This window comes from Pongo abelii, chromosome 4 (genome assembly GCF_028885655.2).
Source record: "Pongo abelii isolate AG06213 chromosome 4, NHGRI_mPonAbe1-v2.0_pri, whole genome shotgun sequence".
NCBI lineage: Eukaryota > Metazoa > Chordata > Mammalia > Primates > Hominidae > Pongo > Pongo abelii.
In genome coordinates, this window is record NC_071989.2 from 144,508,299 (window position 1) to 144,525,633 (window position 17,335).

The window sequence follows — 17,335 nt, forward strand, 5'->3', positions numbered from 1 at the left end:
CAATTAAAGAATAACACAGAATTCTCAGAATTTGGAAAAGAAGCTTTATTGTTTCCAAGGACTCTGCTGGAGGAGTCATACAAACTTCACCATTTCTTCCTCTGATGTCCATGTCTCATGATTGTCTGAGGAAGGGAGAAAAAGTCTTTGAAGTGACTACCAGGATCTTTTGCAGATCTCTGGGATGTCATTCACTCATGCTTCTATGCTGGGTGACTCCTACCATCATCACATTCTTCCAGTTCTCCCAGTAGGGTATGCAGTAGTCACGTAGGCAGAGCCTTCTGAGCTACAGTAAACTATGAAATTAAGATATTTATTAATGATTTTCAAACCAAAAACAATTTGTCTCAATTACCAGACATTTTAAAATTAAAAAATACAGAAATATTTCTAAATTATTCCAGTTCTTCATCTTCCATATATTGTTTCACCTTTCCCGAAAGTTGCCTCCTTCTTAGACCTGAAAAACTCAAGGTGGGAGTAGGTCATGGGCTAAACATTTGGGCTAATTCTCTACATCAAATTGATAATATAAACGATTATTGAAAAAATTCAAAAGAAAGGATCATTTCTTCCGTAAACATCAACCCAACCCAAGAAAAACTATTTGGGATTTAAATCAGGGTTTCTCAACCACAGCACAACTGACATTTTGGGTTAACTAATTTTTGGCAGAAGGAGGCTGTCCTGTGCATTGTAGCATGTTCAGCAGTGTCTCTGGCCTCCACCGCCTAGATGCTAGTAGCACCACCCTCCTAGTTGTGACAACCGAGAACATCTTCAAACATTGCCAAATGTTTCCTGGGGGTGCAGTCACCCCTGGTTGAGAATTATAGGACTAAATTGTCCAGAAATAGGTTTCTCTACAAGTAAAGTAAAATTGAGTATTGGAGTTGCTTTTATCTGGTCTTCTTGATCAGGTGAATGGCTAAATGAAAAAAGCAGTTTGTCTGTTTTGATGCCCCACTGACTATGTCTATCTGTTCAGATCATCCTGTTCTACATTTGTTCTTAGATCCCATTTGATTGCCAAAAACAGGGACCTCCTTACTTCATTCTTATGGTTCTGGGATGACTGTTCATTTGCTATTTTATAATGTTTTTGACTGTACAGATATTTAGTGATCCCTCTGATTTTCTATAGCCTTTGAGGTCTAGGTAATTTCTTAGACCTTCGGAAGGCTGCTGGTGTGGTACTAAAATCTCCAGTCCTCTCTTCTATGTTATCTCTTCCAACTTTAGACCTAAACTGAGCTCAAACAGCAAGTTGGAGAGGTTGGAGTCTCTGGTTGATTTGATCAGTATGTGGACACATAACTTAGGAAGCAAAACTGTTGGCTATGAGATTACATATGTGATTATGAAAAGGAATCTTGTAATCACAAATTCTTCTGACACATGTACAGTGACTGCAAAACAGCAAATAATTTGTTTTGGGAAGGATTTTATTGGCTGTTTAAAGTGAGGAGTATCTCTACTATACAAAATATTTAAACCAAATTGTTATGTCCTACAATGTTCAACAAAGCACTCTGCAAACATCAGTTCTGGAAAAAAAACGTATCCTCTAAGGCAGGATTACATGCACTTCTGGGAGTTGTAAACCCATGCAGGCTCCAGAAATATTTGCCTTCCAAGGGCTGGAAACTTCTGAATTAACAACAAATAATCAGTGAGTGTGACAAAGAGTTAAAGTACACAGACTTTACTTTCTCAAAGTTTATGATGTAGTAAAGAAGTTTAAGATGGAGACCTGAAATTGCAAACTGGTGGCCAGTAGGCTAAATCGGGACCATGGATTTGTTTTGTTTGGCTTGCATGTAGTTGGCCTCCAGAATGTCTAACAGAGTGAGAGGAAGGGAGCAGGGTGGGGGGGGGGGGGGTGGGGGGGGGTGGGGGGCGGGATGTAGACAGACAAAGAGAGAGAAAACTAGAAAGAAGTTGCTAAACAGATATAATTGAGATTTTCACATAAAAATCTAAATTTCCAGCTTTGCTTGAAAAATCAGAATATCTGCCAACACTGGGTCCTTATTCCCACATTTCCCTATGGTAACAGTTGGCTGGAATGAAATAGCAGTGACCCCTTTGGTCTCTGGAACTAGACGCTCACTCTCTGGTCTCTTCCCCCACTTCCCCTTCACTCCTTTACTAGGCCTCTGTCACCATTTGAGATGGCCACCCCTAATGCAGAGACTTCTGAAACATTTATTTAGTTTCTTCTCCACAGAAATAAACTTCTAGAGCCTGGAGCAAAACAGCGGCTGCGCCATTTGTGTGTCAGATGAGATTACCCTGGCTCAGGCCATGGAGGTGGCAATTGAGGTGTGAGAAATGGTCAGATTTAAGATAAATTTTGAAGAAAGAGTTAGTAGAATTTCTGATGGATTGGATTAGGGTGTGAAAGAGCATTCCAAAATGACCCCGATTTTGATTTTTACTTATTTTAAAAAGAAAACCTATAATAGAACATTGGAGAGCCAGTATTGACCTTTTAAAATAAAAACAAAATTATTCAAAAGCTTTTTCTTACTAGTACCCTTCAAATCGGGTACCCTATGTGGTACCAATATTATATTCTGGGAAATACTGACAGTTTCGGAAATTTGGAGGAAAAAGCATTGAGAAGAGCTCCAATTACTAAGAAAAGAGAGTCCAGGAGATGGGGTGGTGTATATAAACCTATGGATGGCATCTCTGCACCTCAGTGGCCCCGCCTGTCCAGGGGCTGGGTCCCCACGGGATCTCCCTCCCCACAAGGAGGTGGAGAGGGTATGTGTCTTGAACAACTGGGGTTGCGATCCAGTGTATGGACAGTCCCACTCCTGGAACTCCAGGGTGGGCACTCGCTCCATTTCCACAGGCCCTCAAGGGTTCCAGGATTGCCCCGTGGGAGGGGTTTTAGTGCTGCATCTAGTAAGAAGCTGTAAGATGCTCAGAAACATGTTTTGAAGCTACTTTGCACAGTAAGAAGACTCTTCATTCAGATATGTATTACAAATCAATAAAAGTAGCTAAGTCGTATCTGAAGATGTTTTTGTTTACACTTTGTATATGACAGAAAATCTCCAGTTGTCTGTGTCAAGGACAATTACTTAATTTTATTACAACGTATGCTGATTTGGTTAGTGGAAGCTACTAGCGCCTACTGTGGTGGTGGTGGGAGCTATCTGATTCCCATTCCCAGGCCTGGCCATCGACTCGAAGGTCTCCAGCTGATTGGAATTGGCGTTGGCCGGCGAGGAGCCCGGCGCGGAGGCTTCTTTCAGCCGCCCGGGCAAGACACCCCTCCCTCGGTCCCGCAGCTGTGACCCGGCCTCTGGCGCGCATGCGCCGAACCCAGAGGGCGTCCTCCCGGGCTCCCTCTCCCTCCCTCCCTCATCCGGGTCCTGGGCGAACGGGCGCCGTGCGCGTGTCCCGCGGCCGAGCTGCTAATAAAGTTGCAGCGAGGAGAAGCGCAGCGACGGCGTCGGGAGAGCGCGCCTAGCTGGCCGGTGAGTGAGTGAGGGTCCCCGGCGCGCGCGGGCTAGGTGAACCAGGGGCTGCAGGCTCTGCCCCGGCGGACTGGGGCCGAGGCGGGGGCGTTCGGCCGCGGACGGAGCGGAAACGACCCGGGGCCTGTCGGGCGGGAGGTAGGCCGAGTCCTGGCCTGCCGGGGTCCCGGCCGGCGGACACGGTGCGGCCCAGCGGCTGCGGAGGCCTCGCCGGCTGCCCGGGGCGTCCTGAGGCGGGGCCGGGGCTGGCCCTGGTCCCAGCCCCGCCGTTACCGCCCAGACTTTGGAGGGAGGCGTCTGGGACACCCTGGAGGGGACCCCCTGACCCCGCGCTGTCCTGGGGAGCGGTTTGCTTTCCTAACTCATCTGATGTACCACCCTGGATACACACCCCTGATAGAACTGCGGTGCTCGGCCGGGCAGCCTGGGCTGCTGCACTGCGAAGCTGTCCAATTGCTTGATGAATCTGTGCCGCCGTCGCTTTGTGTTTCAAAGATAAGGATCCTCGCTTATCGGTGGGAATTACACTCTGGGCAGTTGTGACCGGCTACTGCAATCAGCTGGTAGTTAGACCTGGTTTCCGCCACTTGCCATGTCAGTTTTCACCACTGCAAGGATTTCTTCTACTTCATGTAAACTTCTCTGTGCTGCAAAGAGAATGCCAAAGCAGCGTCTTTTTGCCTTCACCATATTCAGCCGCTGGCCGGATCCTATACTTCAATATCAGGGCTCAAATTAATATTCCAGTCTCTTCCCCTCCCCTTTTCCCCTCTCCCCCTTTCAGCTGCTGTTACTACGTGGAGTTTGGAGCCTAAGCTTTGAAAACTCCCATGTGGCGCGCCCGTCTTAAGTCTGAGCATGCTCAGTAGCCAAAACAGATTTTTGGTTGCAGAACTCGGGCGAGGATACTCGGGGTATTTGGACGTTTGCCGGCTTCCTAACAGAATGTTCCGATTCTGGTGGTGATGGCATTGGAGAATGGAGCTTAGGCCAGCCTGTAGGTGAGGAATGGCTGAACACCCTGAGCCAGATCTTTATCTTGATTGTAAAGACAATGTTTCCTGACCTGCTGGAGCTTTGGGGCGGGGGGTGTTGCGGGGGGAGGGAGCAATTTTGGCTGCTTGTGCATTTAAATGGGTGTGGCGCTAAGTATATCTTGTTTACCTTATCTTTCTGTGGAAAAGTTTTGATGTCTAGGTTTGTCATATCATGCCTGTTGCCTAGCACTACCAAAAGGGTTCTTATCTAGCAGCAAAGATTGAATAGGTGGAGGTCGTGGCTTGGCCTCACAGAAGTTGAGAGGAAAGGGTACTTGGGTTGCGTTTTTGAAAATTCGTATTTAAAACTAGAGTACTTGAATTTCCTTAGAGTACCTGAATTGCCCAGAGTGAATTGGTTTTTAATTTTAATTTGAAAGACAAAAGGTTGAAAACCTTAGTCCCAGTAGGTTTAGTAACATTCCAAATAGCTTACGGTTTCTGCTAGATGCCAGTGCAGTAGTGTCCGTCGTGGGGAAAACAGTACCTACGCTCAGTGTGACAGTTTCACATTTATTGATCCAAATGTCGTTATGAAATTAGTGTTCCAAATTTAAGGAGCTATTTGCAGATGTATAGCAAATTATTTTGTCTTTTATTCCTTTGGTAACTATTAATATTTTTTTCTCTACGGTGCAAATTGTAAAAATACAAAACTTAGAAGAGACAGTTTAACAAAACTTAACCTTCATAAAGGTTGTAGATATTATGTTTAGATTTATAAAGTTTAATTTTGATGATTATTTGTATGATTGTTCCTATACATCTTCCTTTCCTTCCCTCTCCACGTTGCTGCTCCCTCAGTCTTTTTTACATTACTGCTGTTAATTTACCCATGTATCTTTGTTAAAAATACCTCATTCATCATTTTGTGCTTCCATTCCTTTCAGCTCATAGCTGAAATAAGCAAGAAAAGTTAGATGAACCTTCTCAATTGACTTTACTCTCAGGTTTTAAAGGCATCCACATGATATGGGCTAGTTAAAAGGAGGAAGAGAGCAGCAAACTGGAAAAAAAGAATAAAATATTTTCGTAGGTTCTGTACAGATCTGGTAGTATTATCTGCGTGTCTGGTTCACTGTGGTAGGCGCCACAGAAATGGGTAGATTGATAATGTGTTGCATTTCTTTCCCCTCTGGCAAAGTCAGCTATTAATTTCAGTGGGAGACAGTGGCAGAATGTTGTTACTAATGAGGTTTGAATCAGATTGTTGTTTACTGTTGGTTATGTAACATGTTGCTGGGAGTATTATTAAAAGTTGCATTCTGTAGCAAAGTAGAGGCAAGTAAATTCTGCTTACCCTCTTCACTGGGTTTTAATTCTTGGCTGAACCTGAAGGCACATTAGACTACAACCATAATTATACCTGGGCAGCCTGTCTGTTTCCTGTTTTCATCATGAACCCAAACATTATGATTTGCAGTGATGATCTTTTTTGTCCTTTGCATTGAACGGAGGCAGTGTGTTTTCTCCGTCTGCTGAAAACAGATTTGTAACTTGGTCAGATTAAAGATTTTAGTGTTTTGAAAACTAGGCAGTAAAATACCAGTTTTTCATTTCTTAATACAGTTACTTAAGTTGAAATACCATCTAAAAAAATCTATTTCGTATATATTCTTCGTCTTTATGTAAATTTTAATATTACTAGTACTTTGTAGAGTTAAGGAAACTCTTTTTGTTTATGACATATCAGTGTTTATTATTACCAGATGTATATGTTGGTCTAGGCAATGAGCCACACATCTGGGTGAATTTCAGAGCTGACTTGAGTACGCTTGAGGATATAGGTGTCTATTCTCTTGGTTTATCAGTCTTCCCTATTTTTATTTCTAGAGGGTCTATATTCCTTGTATCTGTCTGTCTGTCTGTCTCTCTCTGTCTCTCTGTACACTAACCACAAAGAAGGCAAATAGTTTATTTCTTCAAATGTTACAAGCAGCTTATAGCCTGTGGTTTGCCAGTCTACTCATAAGGTCAAAGACATTGAGTAAGATTCCCTTTTATAAGGGATACTAGTAGCCTGAGGAATGATTCTTATCTCCACCAGTCTGGATATTCTAGTGAAAAGAATACCTGGGAAGGTAGGGCCCAAGGAAGCTGGGGTGCAATATAGGGTGCTTTCCCATCAAAACAGATGATGAAGGACCCTTGGAAGCTGACCCATGTCTTCCCCCGGCCAATGGAGTCTAGCTCTGTCGCCCAGTCTGAAGTCCAGTGGCGCAATCCTGGCTCACTGCAACCTCCGCCTCCCGGGTTGAAGCAATTCTCCTGCCTCAGCCTCCCAAATAGCTGGGATTACAGGCACCCACCACCATGCCCAGCTAATTTTTGTATTTTTAGTAGAGACGGGGTTTCACCATGTTCGCCAGGCTGGTCTTGAACTCCTAACATACTTTGTTTTTCCACTTCTGAAGTTAATAGAATAATAGTCACTGGAATTTGCAGTTCATTGGTGTTGTCACATACCCGTTACCTCTAACCAGAGCTCTGAATCTGAGAAGTTTGTTTACTAAATGGAAGGTAAAGATTTAGAACTCTTTTGGAAGAATTGTTAAAAACTAGATTGTTGTTAGGACTAATCTCATAGGCCACCTTAATATTCTAACAGCCTTTGTTGTTTTCCAACCTGGAAAGATGGGGTAATTACAGAGTTCTTAGGTTTTTCATAAATAATCAGCTAGTTCTGGGCTATTTGAGAGTGTCTCTCTGTGTCGCCCAGGCTGGGGTTCAGTGATGCGATCTTGACTCACTGTAATTCTGCCTCCCGGGTTCAAGCGATTCTCCTGCCTCAGCCTCCTGAGTAGCTGGGATTACAAGCACCCACCACCACATCCAGCTAATTTTTTGAATTTTTAGTAGAGATGGAGTTTCACCTTGTTGGCCAGGGTGGTCTCGAACTTCTGACCTCAAGTGATCTGCCCACCATGGCCTCCCAAAGTGCTGGGATTACAGGTGTGAGCCACCGTGCCTGGCTGGGCTCTTTATTTAGTTTTGATTTTTTTTTTTTTTTTTTGTCTTGGACAGCTAGATGGGGAAGTTTTTGGCCCAATTCTAGTAGAGTGGTGTTTTCAGTGACTTTTCTTCCTCCTTTTACTGTATCCTAACTTGGTTGAGATGATATTTTGCAAGAAAGAGTTCTTTATTAAGTCAGTTCTGTATGTGCAATACTATAATTGTAATTCACTTTTGGAAGCAAGTTATTAACATACATTTTGTAAATAGGTTTTGCTCTTGAATTTTTTGGGACCCCCCTCCCATCTCTTCCTATAGTGTATATGTAATTTATGAACTGGTACAATATAGAAGTTTGAAAATGATTTGACCTGTTAAGATTTTAGCAGGGTTTTTTTCTTTTGATATCTATATATGTTGTTTTGTTATACCGAAAATAACAGAAAAAAACTAGTGTCCCATTCCCACCTTTTCTCTGAGCATAGCAACTGGAGTCTTGGGAGGAGGCTTACATTTTTCAAATTTAACTATGATCTCAGAATATGGCTGGTGCTTTCAAGGCAAGTTTTGTTTTGTTCAGGTTTGTTTTCATAATGTGTTAGGATCTGCCTAGTATCCTATCTGGTAGGCTGTACAACTTGAGTTCTAGTTATTCTGGTTTGTGTGTTCCCAGGAAGAGGGGGTTCTGTAAAAATATTTAAAAGCCAGTCTTCTTCTTAGTTACATCTTCTGTCTACTTTACTCATTGACCATTTCTCATTCTTTGGAGTTGGAAGTGTAAATTAAGTGAATGATGACACTAGAGCTGAAAAGGTACCCAGAGCCATGTTTATTCCCTTTTCTTCTAAGCAGGGAACTTGAACTCTGGGTGCACATGAGCTCTCTGGAGAACATCTTCATAATGCACTGTAATATATGTCGTGTACACAGGTTAGCTCTTTGTGCTCCAGAGACACATTTTACAGTCATGATTTGGTATCTGCACTTGATGATTTTATAATTTAAAGGAATTGCTACAAAGATTGACCAGCTCTGTGTCTGTTCCTGTGCCTACACGCCTGTACAAGCATACTCAAACACATCTGGTAGCAATGTAGGAAATCTTGCAGGCTCTGTGGGGGTGAGTGATACATTTAGATCAGGCTCTGTTTAATTAGGGGACTTAGAGGAGCAGGTGAAGCTTAAAGAGTGATTAAAAACTGGGAAACAAAAGTCTGGCTGTGGGAGATAATAAAGTAGAGAATTCTGTGGGCATAGAATAGGCAAGATTATGCAGTGAGAAGTGTTGGGAATCATGAGTTCAGCTCCTGAAGGGCTTTGAAATCTGCTATGAGAACTTCTGATGTCTTTGGAAATCGGGAGCCACAGTTGAGGAAAGTGGTGATTTAAATGTTTCTCTGTGAAAATAATTTTGGCGCCCATGTAATTGTATCCTGTCTTTCTTGTAGATGTTCTTATAAAGAATAGGATTTCTGAATCTAGAAGAGCTGTGAGCAAACATGCTTTTGGTTTCCTTCTCCTCTCTGCGTGCAGTTGTGAATGTGGCTTACAAGTTTTATAGCAGTTGTATACCTGGATCTAGGGATGGTTTGAGAGTGGTGGTGGTGGTTGTCTACTTGCTGACACTTGGTGACTACTATTGATAATTAGAACCACAAGGGTAAGAGATTTTTAAAGCTTTACCCCCACTTCCCCCCTGCCCCCAAAAGTTACCCTTAGGTTGTATGTACGGAAGTGTCTTTCTTCCATTGCAGGGGATCCTGAGCACCTTGGTTCCCAAGCCTCCTGCATGGTCCGAGATTCTTGTTAAAAATGTGGGCGGTAAGGCCCTTCTGCCAAGCTTAGTGAATCTGAATTTTGAGGGATGGTTCTAAGGAATTTGATGATTTAAAAACCCCATGTCCAATTATTTTGTACAGGTTTGAATTACAATACAATGGGTTGTGACCCATATGGGCATTTATTTTCATGGGATGATGTGCTCAGGAGATTTTGTTTTGGCCGATAGTGTTGAGGAAAATTTGGGGGATTGGTTTGCTTGCCTTTTTATTTCAGATTGCAGCAGTCATAGAGATGTTGGAGCAGAAAGTGAAAGAGTTGTTTCTGTGAATTTACTTTAGAAATCTGGCTATGAGCTATCTGTGTGTGTGTGTGTGTGTGTGTGTGTCTTTGTGTATGTGTGTCTGTATGTATGTGTGTCTCGGGGTGGGTATTGAAGTCGGTTTGTGTGTGTGTTTATTATGAAAGTTGGTCAGGATGTAGTACTTCCATAACCTGAGGTAAGAACAGGACCTTTGGGTTATTGATTCAACATGAATTCATTTGAAATAGAAGCCTTGTGAAGCTTAGCAACATTTTATTCGTATGGTTAATGTGTATAAAACTTAACCCTGAATCTTCCTTTAGCTTTCTTGTTTGCATTTTCCAAATCAGTTGATGTCAAACCCCATTCTTCCAGTTGTCCAGGCTGATACCTTGGAATCATTGTTAACTCATTTGTTCTCATACACCCCATGATCTCCTTCATCAGGAAGCTTACTGTCTTTCGTATGTCTGCTGTTCACCACCCCACTGCTATCACCCTGGTGTAAGCCATCGTCATCTTTCCCCGCTACCTTAGATTACTGCGTCTCTAAACTGGTCTCCCTGCTTTTATCATTGCTGTCCACCCCTCCTCCTTCTTATTCTCAACATACCAGCCAGGATTTATTTATTTATTTGTTTATTTTGTGACAGAGACTTGTGCTGTCACCCAGGCTGGAGTGCAGTGGCATGATCTTGGCTCACTGCTACCTTGACCTCTTGGGCTCAAGTGATCCTCCCACCTAAGCCTCCTAAGTAGGTGGGATCACAGGCATGTGCCACTGCACCTGGCTAGTTTTTTAATTAAAAAAATTTTTTTTTTTGTAGAAACGGAGTTTTAAAAACTGTGTTGCCCATGCTAGGCTTGAACCGCTGAGCTCAAGTGATTCTCCTGCCTTGGCCTTCCAAAGTGTTGGGATTACAGGCATGAGCCACCACGCCTGGCCCAGGATAACGCTTTTTTTTTTTTTTTTCTTTTTTTTTTGAGGTGAAGTCTAGCTCTGTCGGCCAGGCTAGAGTGCAGTGGCATGATCTCGGCTCACTGCAACCTCTGCCTCCCGGGCTCAAGCAATTCTCCTTCCTCAGCCTCCCAAGTAGCTGGGATTACAGGCGCGTGCCACCACACCCAGCTAATTTTTGTACTTTTCGTAGAGATGGGGTTTCACCATGTTCACCAGGCTGGTCTTGAACTCCTGACCTCAAGTAATCTGCCCACCTCGGCCCAGGATAATTCTTTAATAGTGTAAGTCGAGAACTATCATGTCTGTGCTCAGAGCTCTCCACTGAGTTCACAGTTTCCTTGGAGTACTGTAAAAGCTAAAGCCTTTATATCCAGCATGGCCATTCTGGCTCTCTGGTATCTCTTTGACCCCACTCCTTACCTTTTCCCCTTTGTACACTGTATTCTCAGGCTATACTGGTCTTCTAGCCAGTATATGCTCTTCATGCCAGGAGCATGCCAGACATGCTCCTGCCTTAGGATCTTTGCATTGCCTCTTGCCTTTACCTGTAATGGTTTTCCCCCAGATATATGCCTGTTGGCTCACTCTTTTATTTCCTTAAAATTTTAACTCATTTGGCACCTTCTTGGTGAGACCCAGCCCAGCCACCCTGTTTAAAATTATACCTCTCTTCCAGGACTTCTTGTCCACCTTTCCCGGTTTTAATTTTTCTCTGTAGCACTTTTCACCTGACAAACATATCATTTACTATATCTCGTTGGCCTCCTCCTGCTGGAATATAAGCTAAATGAGGACAAGTGTTTTGGTCCCTTTTATTCACTTCTGTATTCCCAGCTCCTAAAATGCTACCTTAATAAATATTCTTTTGGATGAATGACTTGGATGAATTTAACAAGTTATTGTAATGTATGTGGTACTGTTTTTTAAAGATTATATTCTAGTGCGAGAGACAGAAATAAAGTAAATAAACAAATTATTATGAATCAGTTAATACAGTGAAGAAAATGAACATAGTATTGGATTAGAGATTAGGGAAAATCTACTTTATATAGGATTATGGGGCGATCAGGGAAGGTATCTGGGATGAGAGCTAAAGCTGAGACTTAAATAACGATAGAGCTAAAAATTAGTGGCCAGGGATTAAGAAAAGTGGTATAAGCAGAAAATGGCATTTGTAATATCTGAGGTTCAAAAGACATTCCAGTATAGGAAGATAAATGCTTTTGAAGAGTGAATTCTTACTAATATTTATTGGGAGCAGGAATAATGCTTCTGGAGTTTTATTTCATTGTTTTGAGGAGCAACAGCTCATTTGTAGTAAGAGGACACACTGTGAAAAGTGCTAGATACCTGGATTACATGCCCTTTCTCTGTCTCTCTGTGTTCCTGTAATAACTTGAGTGTATCTCATTGTACTTACATATAGGGGTATAGTTTGATGTCTGTTGTGCTACGTTATTCTGTGAAGGGAGATTCTGTCCTGTTTGCATTTTTGCTATTCCCACTGTTCACTCATATAGTACCTTTGTATGGGACTTAGAAAAAGGCCTTCTCATTTGTTCCTTCACCCTTGCCTAGTGCTGATAAACCCCTGCATATCCTACAATGTCTGCTAGATAGTAGGTGCTCAATAAGTGTTTAATGATTCATGGCTGTTACAGCTGCTGAGTCAGTTAATGCACATGTACTTAAAGAAGTAGGTGTACTTTATGATAATCATTTCTGTATTTCTGTTGATTTACCTAGAGTACTATAGTTATGGAAGTATTTGTACCTAGTTTCTGATTTGATTTTTCTTAGTTTCAACCTCCAAATTTGTATAACCGCAAGTATATTAGAGAGAATTGTTTTGAAGCAGGAATGACTCATGATAATGTAAATCCTCTCTTTAGTAAGGGTTCGTAATATGGCTGAGGTATAGCTGCACTTTAGTTTTGAAACCTGTTTTTCCTCTGACTCTACAAGAAATATGTTTATTTTAAAAAATATAGAATTGGATGAAGCAGAAAGTGAAAAGTACATCTAACCCCACCACCAGGGCTAATATCACATCCCCTTTCTTTCATTAAACAAATATTTATTGAGCATATGTATCACTAGGCTTACAGTGATGAGTGAAAACAGATGCAGCTCTTCTCGTGGAATTTACATTCTTGTGGGGACAGATTGGAAAGGTAAATGTAAAAACATAGGTGTGGTAAGTGCTACAAAGTAGGAGTATGTGATGCGGTAAGCATATAAGGGGGGGACTTCTAGCCAGGACGGTTTGGGAAGACTTCCCTGAAGAAGGGATGCTTGAGCTGAAAGAGAGGTGAGGTGTGTGTGTGTTTTGTAATGTGATAGCTTCTTTTGTAATTCATGATATACCGTAATTTTATAAGGTTTTCATTTATGGCTGAGGTACCACTGCATCTCTTTTGATATGCTAGTAACGTTCTGTGTTCAGTCAGTGGTTGCAGTTTTTCAGAAGAATCAGGGAACCTCACATACACAGGAATTTCTAAATATTATTATTACCTTGGTTTTCTTTCTAGCTTTGAGGTCATTTCTCTAAGAAATGACAAAATACATCAATAAAAGGGTATTATCAAGTCAAGTCTTCATAAACCAAAGGTATGCTAGGAAAGGCCAAGATAATAGCAGATAATGGGTTCATAGCTGTTAAGTCTCTCCAGTTTCTAGTGTAAGAAGGAGTATACATTCCTGTCTGCTCAATTATTGGCTCTCTGTGCTTGGTGTACATTTTTTTAAACTTAATTTTAATGCCCTATTTCTGTTGGCTCTCATATGGAAATAAATCTAGGATAAAACTAAGTGATAGGCTAAATGGCATATGAAACTCTTTATAGCACCTGTTCTTTTTTCCATTACTCTCTAAGATCTTGCAGAGATTACGGTTAGTGTCTTTTAAGCCTGAGTTCCTAGCATGGAGTATTCCTGACATACACTAGTGGGCACCCAGTAAATTTTGAATAAATCAAATATCTCCTGTCTAATATCATAATTCATCTCTCCAATTCATATGATCCTCAATATCTACATATTTATTCCTTTTCTCCTTGAGCTTTAATTTTACATCTTCCTGGATGCATGCCAGTATTTGTTTCCTTATGTCCCTCCACTGTCACCTTCTTGCCTTGTTTTGGCCATAACTAGAGTTTCCCTTTGGTAAGTGATGTTTTCATTATTCAGGGTTTAAACCTTAACTTTTCTAGTTAGGCTTCTGTTTATTTGTGACATCCCTCGTATCTCTCTCTTTTTTTTTTTTTTTTTTTTTTTTATCACGGTGTGTGTGTGTTCCTCTCAGTTAGTTTACTACCATGGTTTTCATCTACCCTTTGTCCCCCTAGTTAGTCTCTTACTTGGTCCTGTGTTGTTGGAATTTTTGTCTTCTTGAAATACCTCTTCGAACATGTCTTTCGGCTTAGATAGAACTCTACACTGCACATAGAATTACTTCTAGCAGTCTGACTCCTTAGCCTTGTATTCACAGTCTTTCCCTGTTTGACCTTCATTCTGTGGTTGTGCCTTTCCCTTTTGCTTCACAGTCAGACTACCTGATTGTCACCTGCTAGCCTCCCTTCCTCATTTGGCTGAGTGATTTGGTTTTCCTCGTCCTTGTACTTTCTTGCCAAGTGGACTGCGAATGATAGATTGTTATATTTCTATCTCGTATTCAGTATTTTGGTAGTCACTCTCAAAATTTGTGCTTATATGACAAGCAGTTATTCTTGCCTCATCCTTAAGCTTCTATTCACTTAGGTGCAGTGTGTTTGAGTTTGCAGGGGAGGGGTAGGATCTGTCCAAACCAGGTGTTTTTTTGCACAGTTGCTAAACCCCCTCAACCAACTTCTTGTCTGTTACTGGCCATTTGCAACACAGTTAATTCCTTCTTAATCAGTCATATTCACCAGTATATAATCTTTTCACTTTTTTCTTCTTCCACTTTCCAGTTATACTGTTCTTTCTGTTGCATGTATGTACTCTAAATACCTCATAAACCAGAGGTGTACTATGAAAGGCCAAGATAATAGCAGATAATGGGTTCCTTATCTGAGTCTGAAAGTGTTTGATCACTCAGATTTAATTCCATTCATTCATACGGCAGTTTTGATGAAAATTGACTGTCTCACCTAACACAAATTGTCCCGTGGGTTTCCTAATGAGATTTTAGATTCAGATTTTGGAGGATTCTCTGGTTTTCAAGCTAGCAGTAGAAATTCTCTGAAAGGTTTCATGGACACTGTTCAGTTTAGTTTGTGTTTTTCTTTTATGATGCTCATGGTTAGCCTATTCTGAATTATTGTAACAAGACTTAGCTTTTAAAGAAAAGGCTGTTTGACACTTAGCATTCTAAAAGTTTGGTTTAATACGGCCCTAGTAAGAGCAAAAAAGAGAAAGCAGAATTTGTCTTCTATCCCTGATTATGTTATTGAAATAAGATTAACATTTATAAACAACTGTTTTACAATAGGTTTCTATGGAGGTTTATTGCAAAAGAAAATAGCTTGACGATTTAAGTTCCTTGAAGCCTATTGACTTTTTGGTTTTCTTAGGAACTAAATATATTACCTCTTAATATGTTTAGATATATATTAATATATCTTATTATATTGGTATATATTGATATATATTATTCCCACTGGTGTACTTTAGGATAGGTATGTTAGGTGGCTCAGGATGAGGATTACAGAGGTGCAAATAGAATTTGCTCAGAAGCCAGATTGTCTAGGTCATTATTTCACCTGTGTGGACTGTCAAATGCATCTTCCCTTGACTTACTAGAGAACTCAGAAGTAAGCAAACCCTGGAGCACCTGAAAGTACCAAGGATACAAATCATGTATTCCATGCTAATTGGATTCTTTTTGAGACAGAAGGAAAGTTCATTTTCGTTAGGTAGTTTATCAAGTTTCTCCAAAAGCAACACTGAGGAATATAGGAGAAGCTATGAGAAATGCAGAAAGAGAAAAGAAAAAAAAAGAGTTAAAAGAATGAGAACAAAGAAGGGGGTAGAATGATAGATACTGGTGGCAAGTGATGGGGAACATCAGAAAGGACTTTGAGAGAGGAAAAAAGAAAAAGCTGCCATATTTCTTCTAAGATGTAATTTTTTTTTTTCACCTCGTAACATAACATTAACTGTCTTACAGTTAATGGCATCTGAGTATTGCTTTTGGCCAGGTGGCAGTTTTGATCTAGTTGTCATTGTACAGGCATGGCTCTGACTTGCTGTTTCTGTTGCTGTCGTTTCAGTCTCAGTGTGCACATTGTTTTAACTTCTCGTGTTGAGTAATTGCCATTTAAAATATTTTCTTAGTTGTTGTTTTCGCATCTTCATTTACATCCTCTAGGAACACCAAACAGGCACCATTATCAAAATTTGCAGGATGGTTGTCAGTATCTTGAAAGACAGTCCTGGAGCAGTGTCGGAACATTCTTCGTACTTACATTCTTGATGGCAGAAGGATGATACTGTGAAGAAAAATTTTAAGTTATAAGAAAGCATTATGCCATTTAATTTGCAGCTTTTTCTTCCTTCAGGGTTCGTAAAATAATGCGGACTCTTAAAGTACATGACTGTATGTTTGTTGAAATAAAGGAGTCCAACCATTTATTTAAAATCCTCAGCCTGATAGCAGCAATGTTCATGATTATTACAACAATAATAACTACAGCTGTCCTTTATTGAGTATGCACTGTGTACTGAGTTAAGTGTTTCTCACTTAATTCTCAGAACCTTTTAGGGCCATGGTATTCACGATACAAAATAGGAAAAAATGGAGATTTTGGGTTTAAGTGTTAGATCCAGAATTTGAACCCAAGTTTATTAGGCTTCAAATCCGGTGCTGTAGCTCCTCATCCTGTTATATAAAGTATCACTTTGTGAAAGACATAGAAGCTTTTATGCTTAAGATAAAATTGTCTTCCTTCATCCTTCTCCCCAAAGGGTCATATCCTGACTTTTAGCAACCTTTGTATCTTTAGGGCAACTCCATTCTCCACTGTGTATCGTAGATAGTTATGGGCACATTTCAGTTGTTCTATTAATTTGTAACTATTTAGAGTTAGTCTGGAGCTGATTTATATTTCAACTCTTTATTATCTAGCTTAGTGCCTTGGATTTATAGGCACTCAGTAAATATGTGTTGTATAAATAAGGCTATGAGTGTGAGCTTAAGTTTAGCACTGGTTATTATGTATATTTGTGTCTCAGTAGACTCTGAAAGCATTTAGAAAAGGAGTTATAGAGGACCAAAATTTAGCTGTCCAGTAATCTGTAATGTGTGAAGACTGTTGCAGTTGCTAAATACAGTCTTTTGGGATTTTCTCTATTACTGGAATAAGTGTAGAGATGATGTAGAAGAGTATTATGGGGTGTTAGACACACAGCTGATTTAAATTGAAGATAGGTGCTCTCAGTGTTTCTAAATTCATTTTATTTAGTGAAAGGCAAAGGGGGCATGAAAAATTGAATCAACTTTTCAGGAAAGAGACTCATAAAATTTTCAGAGGTATTACAGGTTCACTTTTGGCTCATGTAGCATATGCTAATATATGCAAATCAGAACGTATTTTTTTGTTTACATAATGAGAAATTTTTTCATAACCGAGTACTTATGTGAGGATACTAAAGTAAATCTATTGCTGTAACCCAAGCTCTCTGATCATTTTATTTCAAATTTTGAACCAAGGTGTTATTTTGAATATGGTATAGTCTGCAGAAAAGATTATAGGACAAAATGCATCCATTATATGGGTACTATAAAGAAGTTTTAATCTCAGTTTAACAATTTTACTTTTAC

At 40.6% G+C, this 17,335-nt stretch overlaps 1 protein-coding gene across 4 annotated transcripts in view; it reads left to right on the plus strand.

Moving 5' to 3' along the window:
* Window positions 1–3,383: 3,383 nt before the first annotated feature.
* The window catches only part of SMAD5 (SMAD family member 5), a 49,849-nt gene continuing 35,897 nt past the window's right edge, over window positions 3,384–17,335 (plus strand). Inside the window, exon 1 of one of the 4 annotated variants that reach the window (XM_054555132.2) lies at window positions 3,384–3,497. The gene's annotated coding sequence lies outside the window, so the exon portion shown is untranslated. 4 annotated transcript variants of the gene reach the window in all.